We start from the raw sequence: 27,225 nt of genomic DNA, 5'->3' as shown, positions 1-27,225 counted from the left end.
ATGCCGGAGACTCCACCTATAGAGAAGTTTGTCAGCTCCAGTGAGGTTCAGCTGGTGTTGCTATTTTCTAACAGTTGGCCAAGCAACAATAGCGGTGCAGTTAAGCTCAGAATCGTTTTTTGGGGACACTCATGACTAGTAGTAGTATGCAAGGTCCTTCAGCTGCTGTGACTGAAGGTACCCCATTATTTCCTATTTCATTCCATATATTTTTCTAGTTACTCTGCTACTTACCATATCCTTTTGAAATTACGGCTGAATGGATATAGCAGTTCTAGAAAACAAAAATCTTCCCAAAATGTTGTTTCATACTGGTCATCATTTTCCAGCAGCACAAGCACAGAATGAAGATACAACTTTAGAAGAAGTGCCTATTCTGCACTCTAACATACCCAGTTCCATGGCCGGTTCATCTCGTCAAGCTTCACAATCTCAGAATATTATCTTGTTTCCTATAGTGCATTATGCATAGAAACGTAAAGCACCTGCTTGATTTGCCACCATGGCCAGACTATCAAAGCCAGAAATCTTAACCCTAACCTTCACGTTGATCTCACTCAAGGGCCACAACATGCATAAAAACTCTGCAAAAATTCTCAGCAAATAGCTACTACTGTTCATCAACAGAACTTTGTGCCACATAACCATCTACCTCTAGCTCATTTGCCACCTGAGAAATTGCTTGCTGACATATATCAAGATCCACTCGACTCCTGTACATGTTTCAACAACAGTGTCTGCTATCACAACAGTAGTTGCAATCACAGTCACCAGTGATACGCCAGCCTCAGCCACATCTCTCTGTTGGAAAAGATGATATTGCTTCAGTAGCAGCAGCCGCTCTTGCTGCAACAATGAGTACAGCTTGAGCAGCAGCACGTCAGCAAACACCACCTACCTCCTCACGTCGCACCACATGGACATACCAACCGACAGCTTGATGATCCTTATGGGTCGAAGCTTACTTCTTTGCCAGCTAGTGATTCTATGAATCTTGGTATTCCAAAAGCTTAAGAGGCACTTTAAGTTGATCGTTTTTTGACTAACCATGGCACACCCCAGGGGCAACAATATAATCACGGGGCATCTAGGGTGTTGGATCATCAATAAGCTTTGTAGATACTGTGCCATTGCCTCATGAGATTTCTATAGGCTCACCTTCAAAATAGGGTGTTAGATCATCACAAAATCTCTGTATGTATTGTGCCATTGCCTCATGAAACTTGTATGGATGCACCTTGAAACAATGGTATTCCCATCCTCAGAAGTTCAAAAGTTTGGAAAGTGATAGCGCACAACCTAGTGCAAGTATTGTCAACCCGATGCAAACAAAAGTTGGAGATAGGTATGAACAGGCGTCTACTAAATATCAACATGTTGGAAACATGGAATACATGAAGTTGAAAGTAAGCCTGCATATATTTTGAGTTCAAGATCTACTGAGGCCAGCATTTTAGCTCTTGGTGAAGCTAATTGTTTTTCTGAGACACCCAAAGAATCCAGTATCGTAGATCACGTCACCTCATAGTCGTGCCTAGGAAACTGAAAATGCCCTTGAAGGAGGAATTAAACTGAAAATTTCCAAACCAGGATATGCTCATTCATCATGAATTTCAAATGTTATGCAGAACACATGTTCTTAGTGGGAGGGATTTTTTACACCTGTAGTTCTTTTCTAGTTTATTTTATGAAGTACATTGCCTAGATTTTTTTGAGGGAAACAGCAGCAGGACTCTGTTGCATATTTTTATTGATTTTCAAATAAATAATACAGATGTCCGAGAATAGAAATTATATATGCAGTTATAGAATTTAGCAAGCTTATTTTGTTGGGTCTTGTCAAACTTGTGGATGCTCATAATTTTGAACCTGAAAAGGCAAGGAAAACAGAAACTTAAAATTGGCTTCCCGAATCCTAGATGGGGTTCCTCCAAACTTACCCCCCCCCCCCCCCCCCCCCCCGAGCGTCCTCGGGGGAAACCCTAGCGCGTCGCCTCTCATAACATCAGTACAGACACGAGCACTCATATATACGTGCACACACTCACTCCTATGAACACATACACGCACACCCTACCCCTATGAGCACCTCCGAGAAACTAAGCCGGAATATCATCTTGGGATTTTACGGAATCACCGTATGCGCCTCGTAGTCGACAAGAATGTCTCTTCCCACTGAACGTGTATCGCCGGTAATCCTGAAATAAATCCAGGATAAATGCGATTACCAGGATTTGAACCCTGGTGGGCTGGGGATATCACTGTCTAACTAACCATCCAACCACATGTTGGTTTGAAGGCGCAGGCAAGCGTTGTGCTGTTTCCAAAGCGACCAGCAGCCTAGAGAATCGAAGCTTGATCTTTGGTTCTCCAGGATGTGCACCGCTACTCAATTTCCTCGAACTTGTCACCATGACCCGGGATGGTAAGCAGCGCAGCAGAAAAGTTTCCCAAGATAGTGGAATCACACCTGCCTCGCATAGATGTATTATTTATATTGTTGGGCATAGCCCATGATTCATAGAATTGTCTTACCATATTAGTTACGTCATCTCCTATCCAATCCCAAGTAGCCAAATAGAAAGCCACATTGAACCCATCTGGTCTAGGAGATGCATTTGCCCTCATTTCCTTCAAGATGCACCAAAATTCTTGCTTGTGTGGTATACTGTTGGTGTAGTCTCTTGATTAGTCTCTATTGTAGTTCCAGCGTATGACCTTCCACGATCTGCATTGTTAGTCCCAAATTTATCCTTAAAATAGTCAACAAATGCGTGGGAGTCAAACTCCCGACCTCATGTTGTCTTGTAGCATTGCTAGCCACTCAAGCTGGCTATCGTCGGTGACTAATCCGTACAACTAAAGTTGAAGTACCAAGTACATCGGCAGATTTGTTTTTTTGTTTTCAAGTTTCTCAACATTTCTCGGGAAAAATGTCAACAAATTTTCTTAAAAAAATATGAATAATTTTTGAAAATCATGAACTAAAATTAAATTTTATGAACAGTTTTTTCGAACTATGAACAAATTATTGAAAAGATAATTTAAAATACTCACTGGACATTTTATAAGTATATGGTGAACATTATTCAAATACACACTGAACATTTTTTTAAATATGGTTAACTTTTTTCAAATGCACGTTGAACAATTTTCTGTACACAATGAACATTTTTTATACACAGTGATCATGTTATCTATGTTCATTGACATTTTTTCAACATGGCGAACATTTTTGAAACGTTAACATTTTTTTTGAGATAATGAACAATATTTGGAATTTCGATTCAAAATAATTAAACAACAAATTTAAATTCAGCACATTTTTTAAATTTTTAGAATTTTATAAAAAAACATAAACAGAAGAAATAATAGAAAAAAATAAGTAGATCAATTTAAAAGAATAAATTAACAAGGTAGAAAACCAGGAAAACCATGCAAATAAAACAAAAAACAGGTTCAGGAAACCTTCTAGAATGCTCAAAACCGGCTACTCGCTCAAAGAGGGCCGGCCCGTGTCGCGTCTCTCGATCGCTCCAGTTCAGCGAAGCTGCCACACGGGCGGCAAGAGTGGTTTAAAAAACAAAAAACGGGCGGCAAGAGAGTATGCTGGTTCCTATTCGGCGCCCTCAGCGCCGGATACAGTGTTAATCGTACAGGCGCATACCCCCCCTCGCGACGCGGGCCGGCCCAAATTCACTTCTTTCTTTCTAAAAAGATGCAGGTTCAGGAAACCTTCTAGAATGCTCAAAACCGGCTACTCGCTCAAAGAGGGCCGGCCCGTGTCGCGTCTCTCGATCGCTCCAGTTCAGCGAAGCTGCCACACGGGCGGCAAGAGTGGTTTAAAAAACAAAAAAGGGGCGGCAAGAGAGTATGCTGGTTCCTATTCGGCGGGCGCCCTCAGCGCCGGATACAGTGTTAATCGTACAGGGCGCATAACCCCCCCCCTCGCGACGCGGGCCGGCCCAAATTCACTTCTTTCTTTCTAAAAAGATGCAGGTTCAGGAAACCTTCTAGAATGCTCAAAACCGGCTACTCGCTCAAAGAGGGCCGGCCCGTGTCGCGTCTCTCGATCGCTCCAGTTCAGCGAAGCTGCCACACGGGCGGCAAGAGTGGTTTAAAAAACAAAAAAGGGGCGGCAAGAGAGTATGCTGGTTTCTATTCGGCGGGCGCCCTCAGCGCCGGATACAGTGTTAATCGTACAGGGCGCATACCCCCCCCCCCCCCCCCCCCGGGACGCGGGCCGGCCCAAATTCACTTCTTTCTTTCTAAAAAGATGCAAAAACGACGTACCTGGGAGGACTCGAACACACACCGTAGCGGTTCAGCGTGCCACGTGACAACCACACCACCACTCAACGTTTTGTGATCTAGTACATTTCTTAACCATTTTGTTCCGTCTTTTCTTTTTCTTTCTTATTTCCTTTTTCTTTCTTCTTTTCTTTTTCTTTTTTCTTTTTCTTTTTTTTCCTTTTTCTAATTCGTAATGTTCACCGGATTTCATGAACTTTTTTTCAACTTCGATGAACTTTTTCCAAAATTTGATGAACTATTTTTCAAGTTCGATGAACTTTTGTCAAAATTCGATGAACTTTTTTCAAATGTAGTGAACTTTTCTTCAAATTGGATGAACTTTTTTCTAATTCGGTGAACTTTTTTGCAAACGCAATGAACTTTTTTCAAATTCAATGAACTTATTTTTAAGTCAATGAACTTTTTTCAAATTTGATGAACTTTTTTCAAAAAATCGATGAACTATTTTCCAGATTCGGTGAACTTTTTCAAATTATGATGTACTTTTATTATATTTTGATGAACTTTTTTCAGTTATGGTGAACTTTGCTAAAATTCGATGAACTTTTTTTCAGATTTGATGAACTTTCTTCAATTTTGATGAACTTAAAAAACCAATGAACTATTTTCAAATTTGAAAAAAGTTCATTTCTTTTTCTAAAAAAATGTTTCCTTTGATTCTTTTTAGAAAAGTTCACGTATTTAGGAAAAAGGAAAAGGAAAAAGGCAAATAAAACCATTACAGAAAAAGAGAAAAAAATGGTTTGGGACGCTTCTCCACACCCGGGGCTTTGCGAGCTGGAGAAAGGAGAAAAGAAAGCAAACGAAGTCTGTGAACACAAATCGTTTGATTGTGTAGTGGTTAATGCACTGATATTCGGAGGGAGAGGTGCTGAGTTCGAATCCACTCACCGCACATATCATTTTTTATAGTTGATCGACTTGTTCGCTGAGAGGCGCTGCGATCTGGGCTGGCCCAGTAGACATCTCCTTCAGGCGCCAGGGAACTGTTCGGGCGCATAAGGCGCCGAACAGGAGCTCTCAGAGAGTATAGGGCATGCTTATATCCCGCCTTCAGCGAGTCTGGCTTCGGACTCGCTGACGGGCAGACCGGGCTGGGCCGGACCACGAGCGCGGGAGACAAAAGCCTTTTTTTCATTTTCTGTTTTCTATTTTTTTACACTTTTTTACAATTTAAATATTTAAAACATATTTATTTCAAAAGGCACTCTTAAAAACATTTGAAAAATGTTGAACAAATATTTTAAAAAATATTGGTCATGTATATAAAAATGTTGGAAAAGTATTTGAAATTTTTTGAGCAAGTATTTGAAATTTTTAAACAAGTATTTGGAAAATATTGATCAAGTATTTTTTAAATGCTGATCATGTATACAAAAATGTTGAAAAAATATTTTAAAATGTTTGAACTATTTGAAAATTAAAGGATAAAACCTATCAAAGAACAAAAAGGAAAAACAAACCAAAAACGAAAAAGGAGAAAACCTATGAAAGAACAAAAAGAAAAATAGAAAAATAAACGTGAAAACCATGGGAAAACTGGCGTCCTGTGCCTCAAGTACACGTCGCGCCAACATCTTATTGTGTGTGAGACACGGGCGAAGTGGCTTGCGTAGCCAGCCCTCTCCTAGTAGACCAGAGATCGATCCCCGCTTCTCCCATTGTGTGGCTTTGCTCAGTGTCAATAGAATAGGGCCGGTCCATTCGCAGTTCAACTTAAATAAAGTTGCGTAGAGACACAATAGCATTGTGGTACTGTAGCAAAACGGTGTTGTACCGTCCGGTCGATTGTAACGTCATTGTTTTTTGCTGGGGTTTTATTGAAAAAATTATGAAATAATATATTGAACATTGTTGAATACACATGGAATATTTTTGCAATATACGTTGAGTAATTTATAAATAAAATGAAATTTTTATAAAATAAGGCTGAAAAAAATTCTGATACAAACTATACATTTTTAATAAACAATGGAAGTTTTCATTATATAATGTGAACATTTTCTTAATACAGGATGAATTTTTTTGTAATGCATGCTGAACTTTTTATGTAATATGGAAAAGGAGAAGAAAACAGAAAAAGTAACGTAAGCAGAAAAATGCTAAAAGAAAAAAGGAACCAGAGCAGAAATTAAAAGAAACTAGAACAAAACCAATGAAAAAGCGATAAAAAGTGAAAAAAAAGAAAAACAAAAAGAAACGCAATAAACAGCGAAGTAAAGACAACAACTAAAGAAACCATCACGCAAATCCATATGTGGGCCAGTCTAACTGGAGGCTCGCTTGAGCGAAGCCATGACTATTTGCTGCCCTCAGGCGGCAAATAGGATTCTGCCACCTGAGTGGTCGTTTCGCATGGATATGGGCCTGCCCAACTAGGTATGTTTAGGTACTCCCTTAATCCATCTTTGTGAAGGTTCTAGAACGTTCCTAAACCAGATTTTTTTATGTTTTCTTCTCAGTTTTTTCTTGTTTTCCGGATTTGTTTTTCGTTTTCTCAAATTTCATAAAAAATAAAATTGAACCGACATTTTCAAATTTGGAACATTTGTTGTAAAATGGGAACATCTTTTTAAATTTTTGAACATTCGTTGTAAAATGGGAAGATTTTTCAAATTCATGAACATCGTTTGAAATCTAGGAACATTTTTTGAATTTCGTGAACATTTGTTTTGAAAGTTTAGAACTTTCTTGAAATTTAAATTATCTTTTCTAATAAGAAACTGTTTTGAATTCCGTGAATATTATTTTGAAATTTTTGAATTTTTTTAATTGGTGAACATTATTTGAAGTCCGAAAAGAATTTTCAAAATCGTGATTTTTTGGAATGACCATTTTTTGAAAATCGGGGACATTTTCAAACTCCGAGAATATTTTACAAATTCATAAAAAAATTGGCATACAGGAACTTCTTTGAAATTTGTGAATCTTTCTTGAAATTTGGACCCTTTTTTTATCCCAAACATTTTTTAATTGAATCAGAAAACAAAAACAAAAAAGATAAATAGGAGACCATAGTCTTCAAGAAAGTAAAGTAGTTGGGATGACATGTGTTGATGAGTTGGCCAGTCCTATTCAACCTTATCCCTTTTATTTGAGAAATTATTCAACCTTATCCTAATCCAGGAATTCTTCCGTTATACTACAATGATTCAGAATGTTGAATTCAAGGCCCATTTTCTGCTGTTGACATCATTGGCTGGTTTGAGGGTTGTTATTTTGGTATTGATTTGTTGGTCCGTGTTGCAAAATGCACCTCGTGTTGCTCCTTTCTTAATGCTTGGGGATGTTATGCCCCACCTACGAACAAAGGCAAGGCCACCTCCAGGGATTAGCACCACAATATCAAGTGATATGCAAATGCCGAAGACTCCACCTATAGAGAAGTTTGTCAGCTCCAGTGAGGTTCAGCTGGTGTTGCTATTTTCTAACAGTTGGCCAAGCAACAATGGCGGTGCAGTTAAAGCTCAGAATCGTTTTCTCGAGACACTGATGACTAATAGTAGTATGCAAGGTCCTTCAGCTGCTGTGAATGAAGGTACCCCATTCTTTCCTATTTCATTCCATATATTTTTCTAGTTACTCTGCTACTTACCATGCATATTTCCTGGTCCGACACCATATCCTTTTGGAATTAGGGCTGAATGGATATAGCAGTTCTAGAAGACAAAAATCTTCCCAAAATGTTGTTTCATATTGGTCATCATGTTCCAGCAGCACAAGCACGGAATGAAGATACAACTTTAGAAGAAGTACCTACTCTGCACTCTAACATACCCAATTCCATGGCCGATTCATCTCGTCAAGCTTCACAATCTCAGAATATTATCTTGTTTCCTATAGTGCATTATGCATAGAAACCTAAAGCACCCGCTTGATTTGCCACCATGGCCAGACTATCAAAGCCACAAATCTTAACCCTAACCTTCACGTTGATCTCACTCAAGGGCCACAACATGCATAAAAACTCTGCAGAAATTCTCAGCAAATAGCTACTGCTGTTCATCAACAGAACTTTGTGCCACAGAACCATCTACCTCTATCTCGTTTTCCACCTGAGAAATTGCTTGCTGACATATCTCAAGATCCACTTGACTCCTGTACATGTTTCAACTGTTGGGGAACGCAGTAATTTCAAAAAATTTCCTACCATCACGCAAGATCTATCTAGGTGATGCATAGCAACGAGCGGGAGAGTGTGTCCACGTACCCTCGTAGAGCGAAAGCGGAAGCATTTTATCAACGCGGTTGATGTAGTCGTATGTCTTCACGATCCGACTGATCCTAGTACCGAACGTACGGCACCTCCGTGTTCAGCACACGTTCAACTCGATAACGTCCCTCGTATCTTGATCCAGTTGAGGCCGAGGGAGAGTTCCGTCAGCACGACGGAGTGGCGACGGTGATGATGAAGTTACCGGCGTAGGGCTTCGCCTAAGCACTACGACGATATGACCGAGGTGTGTTTCTGTGGAGGGGGGCACCGCACACGGCTAGAAGATCAACTTGTGTATCTATGGGGTGCCCCCTCCCCCGTATATAAAGGAGGGGAGGAGGAGGCCGTCCGGCCCTAGGGGGCGCGCCCAAGGAGTGGAGTCCTACTAGGACTCCAAGTCCTAGTAGGAGTCCACCAAGAAGGGAGAGAGGGGGAAGGAAGGAGAGGGAGAGAGGGAGAAGGAAAAGGGGGGCGCCGCCCCCCTTCCCTTGTCCAATTAGGACTGCAAGGGGGGGGGGGCTGCCCTGGCTGCCCTCCTCTCTCTCCACTAAGGCCCATGGTGGCCCATTAGCTCCCCTGGGGGGTTCCGGTAACCCCTCCGGCACTCCGGTTTTACCCGAAACCATCCGGGACACTTTCGGTGTCCAAATAACATGGTCCAATATATCAATCTTTATGTCTCGACCATTTCGAGACTCCTCGTCATGTCCGTGATCTCATCCGGGACTCCGAACAACCTTCGGTACATCAAATCACATAACTCATAATACAAATCGTCATCAAACGTTAAGCGTGCGGGCCCTACGAGTTCGAGAACTATGTAGACATGACCGAGACACATCTCCGGTCAATAACCAATAGCGGAACCTAGATGCTCATATTGGCTCCTACATATTCTACGAAGATCTTTATCGGTCAAACCGCATAACAATATACGTTGTTCCCTTTGTCATCGGTATGTTACTTACCCGAGATTCGATCGTCGGTATCCTCATACCTAGTTCAATCTCGTTATCGGCAAGTCTCTTTACTCGTTCCGTAATGCATCATCCCGTAACTAACTCATTGTTACGTTGTGACGTTTGATAGCACACTAAGTGTTCCTCCGGTATTCGGGAGTTGCATAATCTCATAGTCAGAGGAACATGTATAAGTCATGAAGAAAGCAATAACAATAAAACTTAACGATCATTATGCTAAGCTAACGGATGGGTCTTGTCCATCACATCATTCTCTAATGATGTGATCCCGTTCATCAAATGACAACACATGTCTATGGCTAGGAAACTTAGCCATCTTTGATTAACGAGCTAGTCAAGTAGAGGCATACTAGGGATACTCTGTTTGTCTATGCATTCACACATGTACTAAGTTTCCGGCTAATACAATTCTAGCATGAATAATAAACATATATCAAGATATAATGAAATATAAATAACAACTTTATTATTGCCTCTAGGGCATATTTCCTTCAGTCTCCCACTTGCACTAGAGTCAATAATCTAGTTCACGTCGCCATGTTATTTAACACCAATAGTTCACATCTTTATGTGATTAACACCCATAGTTCACATCTCCATGTGACCAACACTCAAAGGGTTTACTAGAGTCAATAATCTAGTTCACATCGCTATGTGATTAACACCCAAGATTAATAAGGTGTGATCATGTTTTGCCTGTGAGAGAAGTTTTAGTCTACGGGTCTGCCACATTCAGATCCATATATATATTTTGCAAATTTCTATGTCTACAATGCTCTGCACGAAGCTACTCTAGCTAATTGCTCCCACTTTTAATATGTATCCAGATTGAGACTCAGAGTCATCCAGATCGGTGTCAAAGCTTGCATCGGCGCAACTCTTTACGATGAACTCTTTATCACCTCCATAATCGAGAAATATCTCCTTAGTCTTCTAAGGATAATTTTGACCGCTGTCCAGTGATCTACTCCTAGATCACTATTGTACTCTCTTGCCAAACTCAGGGTGAGGTACACAATAGGTCTGGTACACAACATAGCATACTTTATAGAACCTATGACTGAAGCATAGGGAATGACTTTTCATTCTCTTCCTATTTTCTACTGTGGTCGGGTTTTGAGTCTTTACTCAACTTCACACCTTGCAACATAGGCAAGAACTCCTTCTTTGACTGTTCCATTTTGAACTACTTCTAAAACTTGTCAAGGTATGTACTCATTGAAAAATCTTATCAAGCGTCTTGATCTATCTCTATAGGTCTTGATGCTCAATATGTAAGCAGCTTCACCGAGGTCTTTCTTTGAAAAACTCCTTTCAAACACTCCTTTATGCTTTCCAGAAAATTCTACATCATTTCCGATCAACAATATGTCATTCACATATACTTATCAGAAAAGCTGTAGTGCTCCCACTCAGTTTCTTGTAAATACAGGCTTCACCGCAAGTCTGTATAAAACTATATGCTTTGATCAACTCATCAAAGCGTATATTCCAACTCTGAGATGCTTGCACCAGTCCATAAATGGATCGCTGGAGCTTGCACACTTTGTTAGCACCTTTAGGATTGACAAAACCTTCTTGTTGCATCATATACAACTCTTCTTTAAGAAATCCATTAAGGAACGTAGTTTTGACATCTATTTGCCAGATTTCATAAAATGTGGCAATTGCTAACATGATTCAGACAGACTTAAGCGTCGCTACGATTGAGAAAATCTCATCGTAGTCAACACCTTGAACTTGTCGAAAACTTTTTTCGACAATTCGAGCTTTGTAGATAGTAACACTACTATCAGCGTCCGTCTTCCTCTTGAAGATCCAGTTATTCTCAATGGCTTGCCGATCATCGGGCAAGTCCACCAAAGTCCACACTTTGTTCTCATACATGGATCCTATCTTAGATTTCATGGCCTCAAGCCATTTCGCAGAATCTGGGCTCATCATCGCTTCCTCATAGTTCGTAGGTTCGTCATGGTCAAGTAACATGACCTCCAGATCAGGATTACCGTACCACTCTGGTGCGGATCGTACTCTGGTTATCCTACGAGGTTCGGTAGTAACTTGATCTGAAGTTTCATGATCATCATCATTAGCTTCCTCACTAATTGGTGTAGGAATCACAGGAACTGATTTCTGTGAAGAACTACTTTCTAATTCGGGAGCAGGTACAATTACCTCATCAAGTTTTACTTCCCTCCCACTCACTTCTTTCGAGAGAAACTCCTTCTCTAGAAAGGATCCATTCTTAGCAATGAATATTTTGCCCTCGGATTTGTGATAGAAGGTGTACCCAACAATTTCTTTTGGGTTTCCTATGAAGACGCACTTTTGCGATTTGGGTTCGAGCTTATCAGTTTGAAACTTTTTCACATAAGCATCGCAACCCCAAACTTTAAGAAACGACAGCTTTGGTTTCTTGCCAAACCATAGTTCATACGGTGTCGTCTCAACGGATTTATATGGTGCCCTATTTAACATGAATGCAACTGTCTCTAATGCATAACCCAAAACGATAGTGATAAATCAGTAAGAGACATCATAGATCGCACCATATCTAATAAAGTGCGGTTACGATGTTTGGACACACCATTACACTTTGGTGTTCCAGGTGGCATGAGTTTGTGAAACTATTCCACATTGTTTTAATTGAAGGCCAAACTCCTAACTCAAATATTCTCCTCTACGATCAGATCGTAGAAACTTTATATTCTTGTTACGATGATTCTCCACTTCACTATGAAATTCTTTGAACTTTTCAAATATTTCAGACTTGTGTTTCATCAAGTAGATATACCCATATCTGCTCAAATCATCTGTGAAGGTCAGAAAATAACGATACCCGCTGTGAGCCTCAACACTCATCGGACTGCACACATCAGTATGTATTATTTCCAATAAGTCAGTTGCTCGCTCCATTGTTCCGGAGAACGGAGTCTTAGTCATCTTGCCCATGAGGCATGGTTCGCAAGCATCAAGTGATTCATAATCAAGTGATTCCAAAATCCCATCAGCATGGAGTTTCTTCATGCGCTTTACACCAATATGACCTAAACGACAGTGCCACAAATAAGTTACACTATCATTATTAACTTTGCATCTTTTGGCTTCAATATTATGAATATGTGTATCACTACGATCGAGATTCAATAAACCATTTATATTGAGTGCATGACCATAGAAGGTTTTATTCATGTAAACAGAACAACAATTATTCTCTAACTTAAATGAATAACCGTATCGCAATAAACATGATCCAATCATATTCATGCTCAACGCAAACACCAAATAACATTTATTTAGGTCCAACACTAACCCCGAAGGTAGAGAGAGTGTGCAATGGTGATCTTATCAACCTTGGAATCACTTCCAACACACATCATCACCTCGCCCTTAACTAGTCTCTGTTTATTTTGCAACTTCCGTTTCGAGTTACTACTCTTAACAACTGAACCAGTATCAAATACCGAGGGGTTGCTATAAACACTACTAAAGTACACATTAATAACATGTATATCAAATATACTTTTGTTCACTTTGCCATTCTTCTTATCCGCCAAGTATCTAGGGCAGTTCCACTTCCAGTGACCATTTCCTTTGCAGTATAAGCACTCAGTTTCAGGCTTGGGTCTAGCATTGGGCTTCTTCATGAGAGTGGCAACTTTCTTGTCATTCCTTTTGAAGTTTCCCTTTCTTTCCCTTGCCCTTTATCTTGGAACTAGTGGTTTTGTAAACCATCAACACTTGATGCTTTTTCTTGATTTCTACCTTTGCCGATTTCAGCATCGCGAAGAGCTTGGGAATCGTTTCCGTTATCCCTTGCATATCATAGTTCATCACGAAGTTCTAGTAACTTGGTGATAGCGACTAGAGAACTCTGTCAATCACTATCTTATCTGGAAGATTAACTCCCACTTGATTCAAGTGATTGTAGTACTCAGACATTCTGAGCACATGCTCACTAGCTGAGCTATTCTCCTCCATCTTGTAGGCAAAGTACTTGTCAGAGGTCTCATACCTCTTAACACGGGCATGAGTCTGAAATACCCATTTTAGCTCTTGGAACATCTCATATGCTCTGTGGCGTTCAAAACGTTTTTGAAGTCTCGGTTCTAAGCCATAAAGCATGGTGCACTAAACTATCAAGTAGTCATCATACCGAGCTTTGTCAAACGTTCACAATGTCTGCATCTGCTCCTGCAATAGTTCTGTCACCTAGCTGTGCATCAAGAACATAATTCTTCTCTGCAGCAATGAGGATAATCCTCAGATCACGGACCTAGTCCGCATCATTGGTACTATCATCTTTCAACTTAGTTTTCTCTAGGAACATATCAAAATAAACGGAGAGCTACATCGCAAGCTATTGATCTACAACATAGATATGCAAATACTATCAGGACTAAGTTCATGATAAATTAAAGTTCAATTTAATCATATTACTTAAGTACTCCCACTTAGATAGACATCCCTCTAGTCATCTAAATGATCACGTGATCCATATCAACTAAACCATGTCGAATCATCACGTGAGATGGAGTAGTTTTCAATGGTGAACATCACTGTGTCGATCATATCTACTATATGATTCACGCTCGACTTTCGGTCTCAGTGTTCCGAGGCCATATCTGCATATTCTAGGCTCGTCAAGTTTAACCCGAGTATTCTGCGTGTGCAAAACTGGCTTGCACCCGTTGTATGTGAACGTAGAGCTTATCACACCCGATCATCACGTGGTGTCTAAGCACGAAGAACTGTCGCAATGGTGCATACTCAGGGAGAACACTTATACCTTGAAATTTTAGTAAGGGATCATCTTATAAAGCTACCGTCGTACTGAGCAAAATAAGATGCATAAAAGATAAACATCACATGCAATCAAAATATGTGACATGATATGGCCATCATCATCTTGTGCCTTTGATCTCCATCTCCAAAGTACCGTCATGATCTCCATCGTCACCGGCATGACACCATGATCTCCATCATCTTGATCTCTATCAACGTGTCGTCACATGGTCGTCTCGCCAACTATTGCTTTTGCAACTATTGCTATCGCATAGCGATAAAGTAAAGCAATTATATGGCGCTTGCATCTTATGCAATAAAGAGACAACCATAAGGCTCCTGCCAGTTGCCGATAACTTTACAAAACATGATCATCTCATATAACAATTTATATCTCATCACGTCTTGACCATATCACATCACAACATGCCCTGCAAAAACAAGTTAGACGTCCTCTACTTTGTTGTTGCAAGTTTTACATGGCTGCTACGGGCTTCTAGCAAGAACCGTTCTTACCTACGCATCAAAACCACAACGATTTTTCGTCAAGTGTGCTGTTTTTTCAACCTTCAACAAGGACCAGGCGTAGTCAAACTTGATTCAACTAAAGTTGGAGAAACTGACACCCACTAGCCACCTGTGTGCGAAGCACGGCAGTAGAACCAGTCTCATGAATGCGGTCATGTAATGTCGGTCTGGGCCGCTTCATCCAACAATACCGCTGAATCAAAGTATGACATGCTGGTAAGCAGTATGACTATTATCGCCCACAACTCTTTGTGTTCTACTCGTGCATATAACATCTATGCATAGACCTGGCTCGGATGCCACTGTTGGGGAACGCAGTAATTTCAAAAATTATCCTACGATCACGCAAGATCTATCTAGGTGATGCATAGCAATGAGCGGGAGAGTGTGTCCACGTACCCTCGTAGACCGAAAGCGGAAGCGTTTTATCAACGCGGTTGATGTAGTCGTACGACTTCACGATCCAACCGATCCTAGTACCGAACGTACGTCACCTCTGTGTTCAGCACACGTTCAGCTCGATGACGTCCCTCGTACTCTTGATCCAGTTGAGGCTGAGGGAGAGTTCTGTCAGTATGACGGCGTGGCGACGGTGATGATGAAGTTACCGGCGCAGGGCTTCGCCTAAGCACTATGACGATATGACCGAGGTGTGTTTCTGTGGAGGGGGGGCACCGCACACGGCTAAAAGATCAACTTGTGTGTCTATGGGGTGCCCCCTCCCTTGTATATAAAGGAGGGGAGGAGGAGGCCGGCCGGCCCTGGGGGCGCGCCCAAGGAGGGGAGTCGTACTAGGACTCCAAGTCCTAGTAGGATTCCACCAAAAAGGGAGAGAGGGGGAAGGAAGGAGAGGGAGAGAGGGAGAAGGAAAAGGGGGCGCCTCCTCCCTTCCCTTGTCCAATTCGAACTGCAAGGGGGGGGGGGCTGCCCTGGCTGCCCTCCTCTCTCTCCACTAAGGCCCATGGTGGCCCATTAGTTCCCCCGGGGGGTTCCGGTAACCCCTCCGGCACTCCGACTTTACCCGAAACCATCCGGAACACTTCCGGTGTCCGAATAATATGGTCCAATATATCAATCTTTATGTCTCGACCATTTTGAGACTCCTCGTCATGTCCGTGATCTCATCCGGGACTCCGAACAACCTTCGGTACATCAAATCACATAACTCATAATACAAATCGTCATCGAACGTTAAGCGTGCGGACCCTACGGGTTCGAGAACTATGTAGACATGACCGAGACACATCTCTGTTCAATAACCAATAGCGGAACCTGGATGCTCATATTGGCTCCTACATATTCTATGAAGATCTTTATCGGTCAAACCGCATAACAACATACGTTCTTCCCTTTGCCATCGGTATGTTACTTGCCCGAGATTCGATCCTCGGTATCCTCGTACCTAGTTCCATCTCGTTACCGACAAGTCTCTTTACTCGTTCCGTAATGCATCATCCCGTAACTAACTCATTAGTTACATTGCTTGCAACGCTTATAGTGATGATCATTATCGAGAGGGCCCAGAGATACCTCTCCGGTACACGGAGTGACAAATCCTAATCTCGATCTATGCCAACTCAACAAACACCATCGGAGACACCTGTAGAGCATCTTTATAATCACCCAGTTACGTTGTGACGTTTGATAGCACACTAAGTGTTCCTCCGGTATTCGGGAGTTGCATAATCTCATAGTCAAAGGAACATTTATAAGTCACGAAGAAAGCAATAGCAATAAAACTTAACGGTCATTATGCTAAGCTAATGGATGGGTCTTGTCCATCACATCATTCTCTAATGATGCGATCCCGTTCATCAAATGACAACACATGTCTATGGCTAGGAAACTTAGCCATCTTTGATTAACGAGCTAGTCAAGTAGAGGCATACTAGGGATACTCTGTTTGTCTATGTATTCACACATGTACTAAGTTTCCGGTTAATACAATTCTAGTATGAATAATAAATATTTATCATGATATATGGAAATATAAATAACAACTTTATTATTGCCTCTAGGGCATATTTCGTTCATCAACAACAGTATCTGCTATCACAACAGTTGTTGCAATCACAGTCGCAAGTGATACGCCAGCCTCAGCCACATCTCTCTGTTGGAAAAGATGATATTGCTTCAGTAGCAGGAGCCCCTCTTGCTGCAACAACGAGTACAACTTGAGTATCAACACGTCAGCAAATACCACCTACCTCCTCATGTCTCGCCGCATGGAAATTCCAACCGGTAGCTTGATGATACTTATGGGCCGAAGCATACTTCATTTCCAGCTAGTGATTCTATGAATCTTGGTGTTCCAAAAGCTCAAGAGGTACTTTAAGTTGATCGTATTTTGACTAACCATGGTACACCCCAGGGGCAACAATATAATCATGGGGCATCGAGGGTGTTGGATCATCAAAAAGCTCTGTACCTATTGTGCCATTGCCTCATGAGATTTCTATGGGCTCACCTTCAAAAGAGGGTGTTAGATCATCACAAATCTCTGTACGTACTGTGCCATTGCCTCATGAAACTTGTATGGATGCACCTTGAAACAACGGTATTCCCATCCTCAGAAGTTCAAAACTTTGGAAAGTGATAGCGCTCAACCTAGTGCAAGTATTGTCAACCCGATGCGAACAGAAGTTGCAGATAGGTACGAACAGGCATCTGCTAAATATCAACATGTTGGAAACATGGAATACATGAAGTTGAAAGTAAGCCTGCATATATTTTGAGTTCAAGATGTACTGAGGCCAGCATTTTAGCTCTTGGTGAAGCTAATTGTTTTTCTGAGACACCCAAAGAATCCAGTATCGTAGATCGTGTCACCTCATAGTCGTGCCTAGGAAACTGAAAATGCCCTCGAAGGAGGAATTAAACTGAAAATCCCCAAACCAGGATATGCTCATTCATCATGAATTTCAAATGTTATGCAGAACACATATTCTTAGTGGGAGGTTTTTTTTACACCTGTAGTTCTTTTCTAGTTTATTTTATGAAGTACATTGCCTAGATTTTTTTTGAGGGAAACAACAGCAGGACTCTGCTGCATATTTTTATTGATTTTCAAATAAATAATACAGATGCCCGAGAATAGAAATTATATATGCAGTTATAGAATTTAGCAAGCTCATTTTGTTGGGCCTTGTCAAACTTGTGGATGCTCATAATTTTGAACCTGAAAAGGCAATGAAAACAGAAACTTAAAATTTGGCTTCCCGAATCCTAGATGGGGTTCCTCCCAACTTACACACGGGGATGTCAAGAAGATGGCCTGCAATCTAACATCCCCCAAGCGTCCTTGGGGGAAACCCTAGCGCGCCGCCTCTCGTAACATCAATACAGACACGAGCGCTCATATATACGCGCATACACTCACTCCTATGAACACATACACACACAACCTACCCCTATGAGCATCTCCGAGAGACTGAGCCGGAATATCATCTTGAGATTTTACGGAATCACCGTAGGCGCCTCGTAGTCGACAGGAACGTCTCTTCCCACTGAATGCGTATCGCCGAAAATCCTGAAATAAATCCAGGATAAATGTGAGCACCAGGATTTGAACCCTGGTGGGCTGGGGATACCACTGTCTAACTAACCATCCAACCACATGTTGGTTTGAAGGCGCAGGCAAGCGTTGCGCTGTTTCCAAAGCGACCAACAACCTAGAGAGTCGAAGCTTGATCTTTGGTTCTCTAGGATGTGCACCGCTACTCAATTTCCTCCAGCTTGTCACCATGACCCGGGATGGTAAGCAGCGCAGTAGAAAAGTTTCCCAAGATAGTGGAACCACACCTGCCTCGCATATATGCATTCCATAAGAATAGCGTGTCACTAGGACCCGGGATTCTATGATGAGTGCAAGCCAAGGCAACAGGGACGATGTGGTGCACCCCAGGGAGGCTAAATTTCGTGTTTTGACCCTTTTGGAGAAGTTGTTCGAGATCTGACCCTAGTTTGCAAAAATTTCGGGATCTGACCCTTTTCCTACCGCCAGGGGGTATGGCGGTACGGTATAGCAGCCGGTATAGCAGCCTACCGCCAAGGCCCCTGGCGGTAAGGAACTTGACCACGTCAGCGCAACGCATCCCTACCGCCACATGGGATGGCGGTAGCATGTGTAACCCTACCGCCAAGGTGCCCGACGGTAGGTGTGCACTCGCACTGTGTCTCAAACTTAGAATTTTTTCGTGGTAGGGCGTGCAACTCTACCGCCAGGGACCTCGGCGGTAGGCTGTTATACCCTATCGCCACGCCCCTTGGCGGTAGGAAAAGGGTCAGATCCCGAACAACTTCTCCAAAAGGGTCAAAACACGAAATTTTGTCCCCTAGGGAGAGGTCTTATTGGACAACCTTGTGAACACATGCATGGGAGTCAAACTCCCGACCTCACGCTGTATTGTAGCATTGCTAGCCACTCGAGCTGGCTATTGTGGGTGACTAATCCGTAGCACTAAAGTTGAAGTACCAAGTACAACGGTAGATTTGTTTTTTTTCAACATTTCTTGGGAAAAATGTCAACAATTTTTCATAAAAATATGAATAATTTTTTAAAATCATGAACAAATTTTGAATTCCAAACAATTTTTCCGAACTATGATTCTTTTTGAAAAGCGAATTTAAAATACCCACTGGACATTTTCTTAGTATATGGTGAACATTATTCAAATACACACTGAGCATTTTTTCAAAAATATGGTGAAATTTTAAATGCACATTGAACAATTTTTCTGTACACAATGAACATTTTTCTATACACAGTGATCATTTTGTCAATGTTCGATGATGCTTTTTGAACATGGCGAATTGTTTTTGAAACGCTAAATATTTTTTGAAATAATGTACAAAATTTGGTATTTCTACTTTAAAATATTGAAGCAAAATACTTAACTTCAGCATTTTTTTTGAATTGTTTGAAATCTATGAAAAAACATAAACATAAAATAAGGAAAGGAAAAAATAAGTAGAAAACATAAAAAAGAAATGATTTTTTTAAAAGTAGAAAACCGGGAAAACCATGAATGTAAAACAAAAAAAAACAGGTTCAGGGAACCTTCTAGAAGGCTCAAAACCGGCTGCTCGCTCAAAGAGGGCCGGCCCGTGTCGCGTGTGTCAATCGCTTCGGTTCATTGAAGCTGCCACACGGGCAAGATAGGTTCTAAAAAAAGGCGGCAAGAGAGTATATAGCATGCTTTTTTTAGCGAAAAGCATCTAGGCTTTATTGAATATTGGTAAGGTTTACAGCAATGGAGTTCACATCATAAGGAGCTCCCAACCACAAATGTCTACCAGGGGAAAGAGAAAAAGCAAATCTAGCAAGCCTGTGGGCTTCAAAATTCGAAGCTCTTGACTCAAAATTAAAAACACACCGTTTGAAACTTCTACTGTACTCATTGGTCTCACGTACAATGCCTCCATAGTTGCCTCCTGCACTCTGATTGATGTGGTTTTTGACTTGCTTACAATCAGATCCGATGGAAAGAAAATGCATGCCTAGGTCTTGTGCAAGTGCTAAAGCTTATCTACATGCAATGGCCTCAAGCGAGGGTGCATTCAGTGTGGCCTCCAATCACCAGCACTGATGAACCCAAGTATCCCCCGTCACGGTCACAGCATACCGCTGCAGCTGTGCCTAAGTTACGATGAACAGAGACTCCAATATCGACATTTATTATAATAGTACCCATTGGAGGAGCCAACCAAGTGCCCGTAACATCTCTTCCTTGCATTCTTGTTATTTCATGCGGTTCTTTTTGGTTTATTTGTTCCAGCTCCGCAATGAAGTTAGAGACAAACAAGTATATATCATGCTTGTATTTCGCATTCAGCCAGTCTGGCTTCGGACTCGCTGAAGGGGCGAGCGAACTGGGCCGGCCCACGAGCGCGGCAGAACACAACCTCTTTTTCCTGTTTTTTTTCCTGTTTTCTGTTTTCTATTTTGCTTTTATTTTTTACATTTGTTTTTAACAGATCCGCATAATTTTCTCCTTTCCTAATTTGCATGCACTAACGTACGAGTGACCGGTAGTTAGTAATAGATCCGAACGGAGATGCATGCATGCGGGAGGAGCAACATTGCATGCTTGCGTGAGGTGCGGGCTGCAGCTCATGCATATAACAACAAACCTAATGATGTCAGCAAAGATTCCTCTCAAATTCAAACTTTAAATTATTTTGTAGTTCAAACTGTAGCTCCGATTGAAAAACTGTTTTCACATAAATAATTCAGCTCGACGAGATATTCGAAACCAGGTCCTATGTTGATATGTTCTGGCGAATTTTTTTGGGTAAAGATTATCACGCCTCTCCTACGTAAGTTATCATGTTGTTTACACAAAAATTATCGAGACATCAAAAATGGTTCCTACAATTTTCTCCTCACATGCACAAGCATGCATACACTAAAGGACAAAAAAAAATAATGTCGTCCAAAATTCTCCCTATTTGGAAAATTCAAAATGTTTTGTAGCTCGAACGCATGTCCGATTCAAATCAATTTTAAGAACAAAAAGTTACGACGAGACATTCCAAACTAGATTCCATGTTGATTTGTTTCGAAGATTTTTTATGTCAAAAAGTTATCACGTCTAGGGTAACTAAGTTATAGATCTGTTGTTTATATATTACCATGAAAAATGAGGAGGGGGTGTTTTTCAACAAAATAATTCCCCTGGTCAAAGCAGTTACCACGCTAGAGCGAAGTAGGTTATCAGCTCTGGTGGGCATATATTACCATGATATTTACACATGAGTTACCAGGGGCGTTTTTCAATAACTTTTTTCCCGGGTTGAAAAAGTTACCATGTCTTGGCTGAGTAAGTTATTAACTCCGTCATGCGTATATTACCATACTGTTTACACATAAGTTATCAGAGTCTGTTTTTATTAATAAACTTTTATCCCAGGGTCAAAAGTTACGGTGGTGTTTATAGTAAGTTATCAGCTTTGTTCTGTGTATATTACCGTGCAATTTGCATAGAAATTACCGAGTTTATTGTTTTAACAACTTTTTTCATGGGTCAATAAATTTTCTTGATGTTTGTACATGAGTTATCAGATCTCCTATGCATATATTATCATGCTATTTACGCATAAGTTATCGGGGTGTATGTTTTCCAACAACTTTTTCCCCGGGTCAAAAGTTATCGCGACGTTTGTATGTGAGTTATCAGCTCTGATGTGCGTGTGCTATCATTCTATTTACATAGAAGTTATTGGGGGCATGTTTTTCAACTTTTTCCCTGGGTCAATTTTTTTACCGCAATATATGTATGTCAATTATCAGCTCTGATGTGCGTATATTATCATGTTGTTTACACATAAGTTATCGGGGTGTATGTTTTCCAACAACCTTTTCCCCGTGTCAAAAGTTACCGTGGCGTTTGTACATGAGTTAATTATCAGCTTTGGTGTGCGTTTATTATCACTCTATTTACGTAGAAGTTATCCGGGGTATGTTTTTCAACAACTTTTATACTGGGGTCAAAAGTTACCATGATGTTTGTATATGAGCTATCAGCTTTGTTGTGCATATACTACCGAAAAATACACAGGAGCTCTCGGGTGCTCCGCACCACTATACGGAAAATATTCGTAAAAAATTCCCAGAAAATCAAAAAGATCCAAAATTTCGGACGTCAAACCTGGTTTCTCAATCTACTTCCGTGTGAAATTTTGTGAAAAAATACCAAAAAACGTATCCGTGGCGAAGGAATTACTGCCCGAAAAAAATGTACCCAAACAGTGTTTTGCTATACATAGGAAATTTTTGTCTTTTTTGCCGCGAATACGTTTCCTGGTATTTTTTCACCAAATTTCAGATGGGAGTACATCGGGAACCCACGTTTGATATCCCAAAATCCCAGATTTTTTTTTCAAATTTCTAAGCATTTTTTTCCTGGTATTGTACGTATAGGGGTGCAGAGCACCCGAGAGCTCTAAATCCTCGTCCACATACTACCATGCTATTTACACAGAAGTTATCGGGTATGCATTTTCAAAACAAAATTGGCCAGAATCAAAACTTATCGTGGTGATTGTACATGAGTTATCAGCTTTGTTGTGTGTATATTATCATGTTATTGAGACATGAGTTACCAGGTATGTATTTTCAACAATTTTTATCCCGGGATAAAAAATTATCGTGATGATTCAATCCCCCAAAGCAGTTTTGTGAATGGAGCTTTGAGCAAGGAGATTGAAAATGGCAGCAAGATGAGCAAGAACACGAGTTTGAGCTATGGAGTGATTTTTTTTTCTGGAGGAAGAAGGAGTGGATGGGTGCTGGAATAAGTGGAAGGGGGCACGTGGGGCCCACAAGGTCAGGGGGCGCGCCCCAGGGGGGTGGGCGCGCCGTCCACCCTTGTGGCCAGCTGGTGAGCCCCCCTGGTGTGTTCTTTGCACCAGAAATTCTAAAATGTTCTAAAAACAATCATACCCAATTTTCAGGGCATTTGGAGAACTTTTATTTTCGAGACATTTTTATTGCATGGATAATTTAGAAAACAGACAGAAAATACTATTTTTGCCTTATTTAATCTAATTAACAGAAGGTAAAAGATGGGTACAGAGAGTTGTGCTTTCTAAATTCATCCATCTCATACTCATCAAAAGGAATCCGTTAACAAGGTTGATCAAGTCTTATTAACAAACTTCTTCCGAATGATATGAAACCAGAGAATTTTCGAATAACACCAGGTTACCTGAACGGGGATATGCATGTCCCCAACAATAAGAATATCATATTTCTTTTTGACAGTAGGAAGAGGGAATTCAAAACCTCCAATAGTAATAGTTGAAATTTTTCCAATTGAATTGATACTATGAACTTGAGGTTGTTTCTTCGAAAAGTGTACCATATGCTCATTACCATTAACATGAAAAGTGATATTGCCTTTGTTGCAATCAATAACAGCCCCTGGAGCATTCAAAAAGGGTCTACCAAGGATGATCGACATACTGTCGTCCTCGGGAATATCAAGAATAACAAAGTCCGTTAAGATAGTAACGTTTGCAACCACAATTGGCACATCCTCACAAATACCGATGGGTATAGCAGTTGATTTATCAGCCATTTGCAAAGACATTTCAGTAGGTGTCAACTTATTAAAATCAAGTCTACGATACAAAGAGAAAGGCATAACACTAACACCGGCCCCAAGATCACATAAAGCAGTTTTAACATAGTTTCTTTTAATGGAGCATGGTATAGTTGGTACCCCGGGATCCCCAAGTTTCTTTGGTATTCCACCCTTAAAAGTATAATTAGCAAGTATGGTGGAAATCTTAGCTTCCGGTATCTTTCTTTTATTAGTAACAATTTCTTTCATGTACTTAGCATAAGGAGACATTTTAAGCATATCAGTCAAACACATACGCAAAATCCTCATCATCCTTTTTCTTGGATGGCTTAGGAGGAAAGGGCATGGGTTTCTAAACCCATGGTTCTCTTTCTTTACCATGTTTCCTAGCAAAAAAATCTCTCTTATCATAGCGTTGATTCTTTGATTGTGGGTTATCAAGATCAACAACAGGTTCAATCTCTACATCATTATCATTACTAGGTTGAGCATCAACATGAACCTCATCATTAACATTAGCACTAGGTTCATGTTCATTACCAGATTGTGTCTCAGCATCAGAAATAGAAATATCATTGGTATTCTCAGGTGTGTCTATAGCAGGTTCACTAGCATGCAAGGTCCTATCAGTTTTCTTTTTCTTTTTAGAACGAGGACTAGGTGCATCAGTATTAATTATTTGAGAATCCCGTTCAATTCTCTTAGGATGGCCCTCACGATACAAAGGTTCCTGGGTCATCTTACCACCTCTAGTCATAACCTTAGCAGCATTATCATTGTTCTTACTATTCAACTCATTAAGCAAATCATCTTGTGCCTTAAGTACTTGTTCTACTTGAGTTGTAACCATGGAAGCATGTTTACTAATAAGCTTAAGATCATTAATAATACTATTCATATAATTACTCAGGTGATCAAGCATGTAAGCATTACGTTTCAATTGTCTACTAACATAAGCATTGAAGTTTTCTTGTTTAACAATAAAATTATCAATGTCTAGCAGACTTATTATGAGGAATATCACCTTCATCAAATCTATGGAGAGAGTTTACCTCTACTACCTGTGTTGGGTTATCAAGACCATGTATTTCTTCAATAGGTGGTATATTTTTAACTTCTTCAGCTTTAATACCTTTTTCTTTCATAGATTTCTTTGCCTCTTGCATATCTTCAGGACTGAGAAATAAAATACCCCTTTTCTTTGGAGTTGGCTTCGGAGTTGGTTTAGGAAGTGTCCAATCATTTTCATTACTCAATATATTATTCAATAGCAATTCAGCTTGCTCAACAATTCTTTCCCTGAAAATACAACCAGCACAACTATCCAGGTGGTCCTAGTATTTGGGAAGAGGACCAGGGCCGGCTCCTCGATGGCTCCTCTCCTCTCCTATCCTCCTCCCACCTGCTCAACCACTCACCATGGATCTAGTCTCTGATCCACGCCATGGAAGGTCTCCTACACTGGGATTTCAACCCTGGTCTTGCGGTGGCCGATCAGGTACGTCGGCGGTTTGGAGAAACGGTGCATTTTTCTCCATCTCGCAATACCAAGGAATTTTTCTTGGTTGTCTACTTCTCCTCGACTTCCTTTCCCCTATCTGAAGAATCTGTGGGTGTGGCTCTCCAATGTTGTATTGGGGGACATCATCTAGGGTTTAAAGTTACTAAGATCTTTGAGAGGTCCTTTCGTTTTTCGGTGGCCGGGAACAAGGTTGGACATTTTATTCATGGCCTCAAGGACCGTATTTGGCCGGATTTCGTTTGTCATTTTCATCTGTTCAATGGCCATTTTAATGGATACAAGCATTTTGATTCTCAATGGCATGCTGATGAAAGGCTTGAACCCATTGCTAGTCGGAGCCCAATGGCTATTCGGATTGATAAATCAGCTTTCACACGTCCTATTGGCCATGATCTAACTACATCCACGGAGTTATGCAAATTTGGGCTCATTCCTCTGGCTTCCATGGATTTCAATAATTTTCATAGTCATGAGGCTTCGTGTTCGAAGGTGCCACACTCGGGTAGGGTTCTTCCGGGGTCACCAGTGCCTCCGAGACCATTACCCACAGCCATTGAATGCCCAAGGGATTCTCCGGAGCATTTACTCTCGATTGGCAATTTCCAATTTCCTTGTAATGTTACTTATCCAAAATTGCCACAATGTTTCCTTTCATCAGCTTTCAAATATGCACCGCCGTACACATCCTGGCTGCCTTTGCTGTCCAAGGCACACATTGCGGACTTATCGTGTGCGGGATACAATAACAAGGAAATTAATGATCTGGTTAATTGCTGGGGTGATCTCTGTGCCAGATGCTTATAGTGGGGTCATATCAAATCTAATTGTCACGCTCGGATTATATGCATAAACTGTTCGGCCCCAGGGCACAAAGGTATTAATTGCCCCGCTCCGCCTCGGAATTCTTTTGATGGCAACTCTTTTATGGGTTCAGATTCTGATTATCCAGTCAAATCACTTCAACCTGAGCAGCAAATCAACTCTCCTATTCTCAAGCAACATTGCCCTTTCACGGCGACTAGGAGCCATCCCCCATCCACCGTTCGATGTGAAACGTGTGGCCACTATGGACACTTGGAGCAATTCTACTGGCGGCGCCGTTGGGCCCAGCGTTGGCAGTGGTGACCAAAAACCCCCTCCACCACCCTTGACGCCCCGCATTCGCCCCCTTGCCATCCTCGCCCGCCCCGCTTCCCAGTGCTGCAGAGCGCTCTGCTCTAGCACCACCACCATTACCACAAACCACCACCGCCGCCGTCTCCACCTCTGTTCCTTCGACAACCATGGCCAACTACCTAGTTAACCCGCTTCCCTTCATCCCCGCCGGCTGGTCAATCGAGTCTGGGCCGGCTGATCGCAAGGTTCGCGCAGACATGGCAGTCAATCCAATCCCGCCCCTCACAACACTTCCTCGCCATCGCCGAAGCCAACAGATTCGTGCCTCTGCATCTCAGGGAGGATCTCTGCAACACCATTGAAGGACTGCTGCATGAATCTGGTCTCCACACAACTGAGTCCTCCGACCATCCGCTCGGTGTTGGTATGTTTGCTTTTGCCAATTCTTTCATCCGTGATATAGCAGTCAACACCACGTTCCTGCTAGATGAGGAGGATTTGGTAGTGTCTTTTGTTCGTCACAATGCTGCTCTCAACATGCGCAATACAACCCTGGGACCAGAAGTTTGGCTTATGTACATTGGTTTCCCTGATGACTATCAGACATACTTTTATCATCAGCGCTCTATAGATGACTATGGCAGATTAGTTACATGGAATAGTCCTAATGTGGATTGA

The 27,225-nt window shown here is 41.3% G+C and overlaps 1 pseudogene; it reads left to right on the top strand.

Annotated features, from left to right (window-relative positions):
* Positions 1 to 27,225, top strand: LOC109758211 (uncharacterized; annotated as a pseudogene).

This window comes from Aegilops tauschii, chromosome 6, assembly GCF_002575655.3.
Source record: "Aegilops tauschii subsp. strangulata cultivar AL8/78 chromosome 6, Aet v6.0, whole genome shotgun sequence".
Lineage (NCBI taxonomy): Eukaryota > Viridiplantae > Streptophyta > Magnoliopsida > Poales > Poaceae > Aegilops > Aegilops tauschii.
The sequence above is the reverse complement of the archived record's forward strand: the minus strand, read 5'-3'. Positions and strand labels throughout refer to the sequence as shown.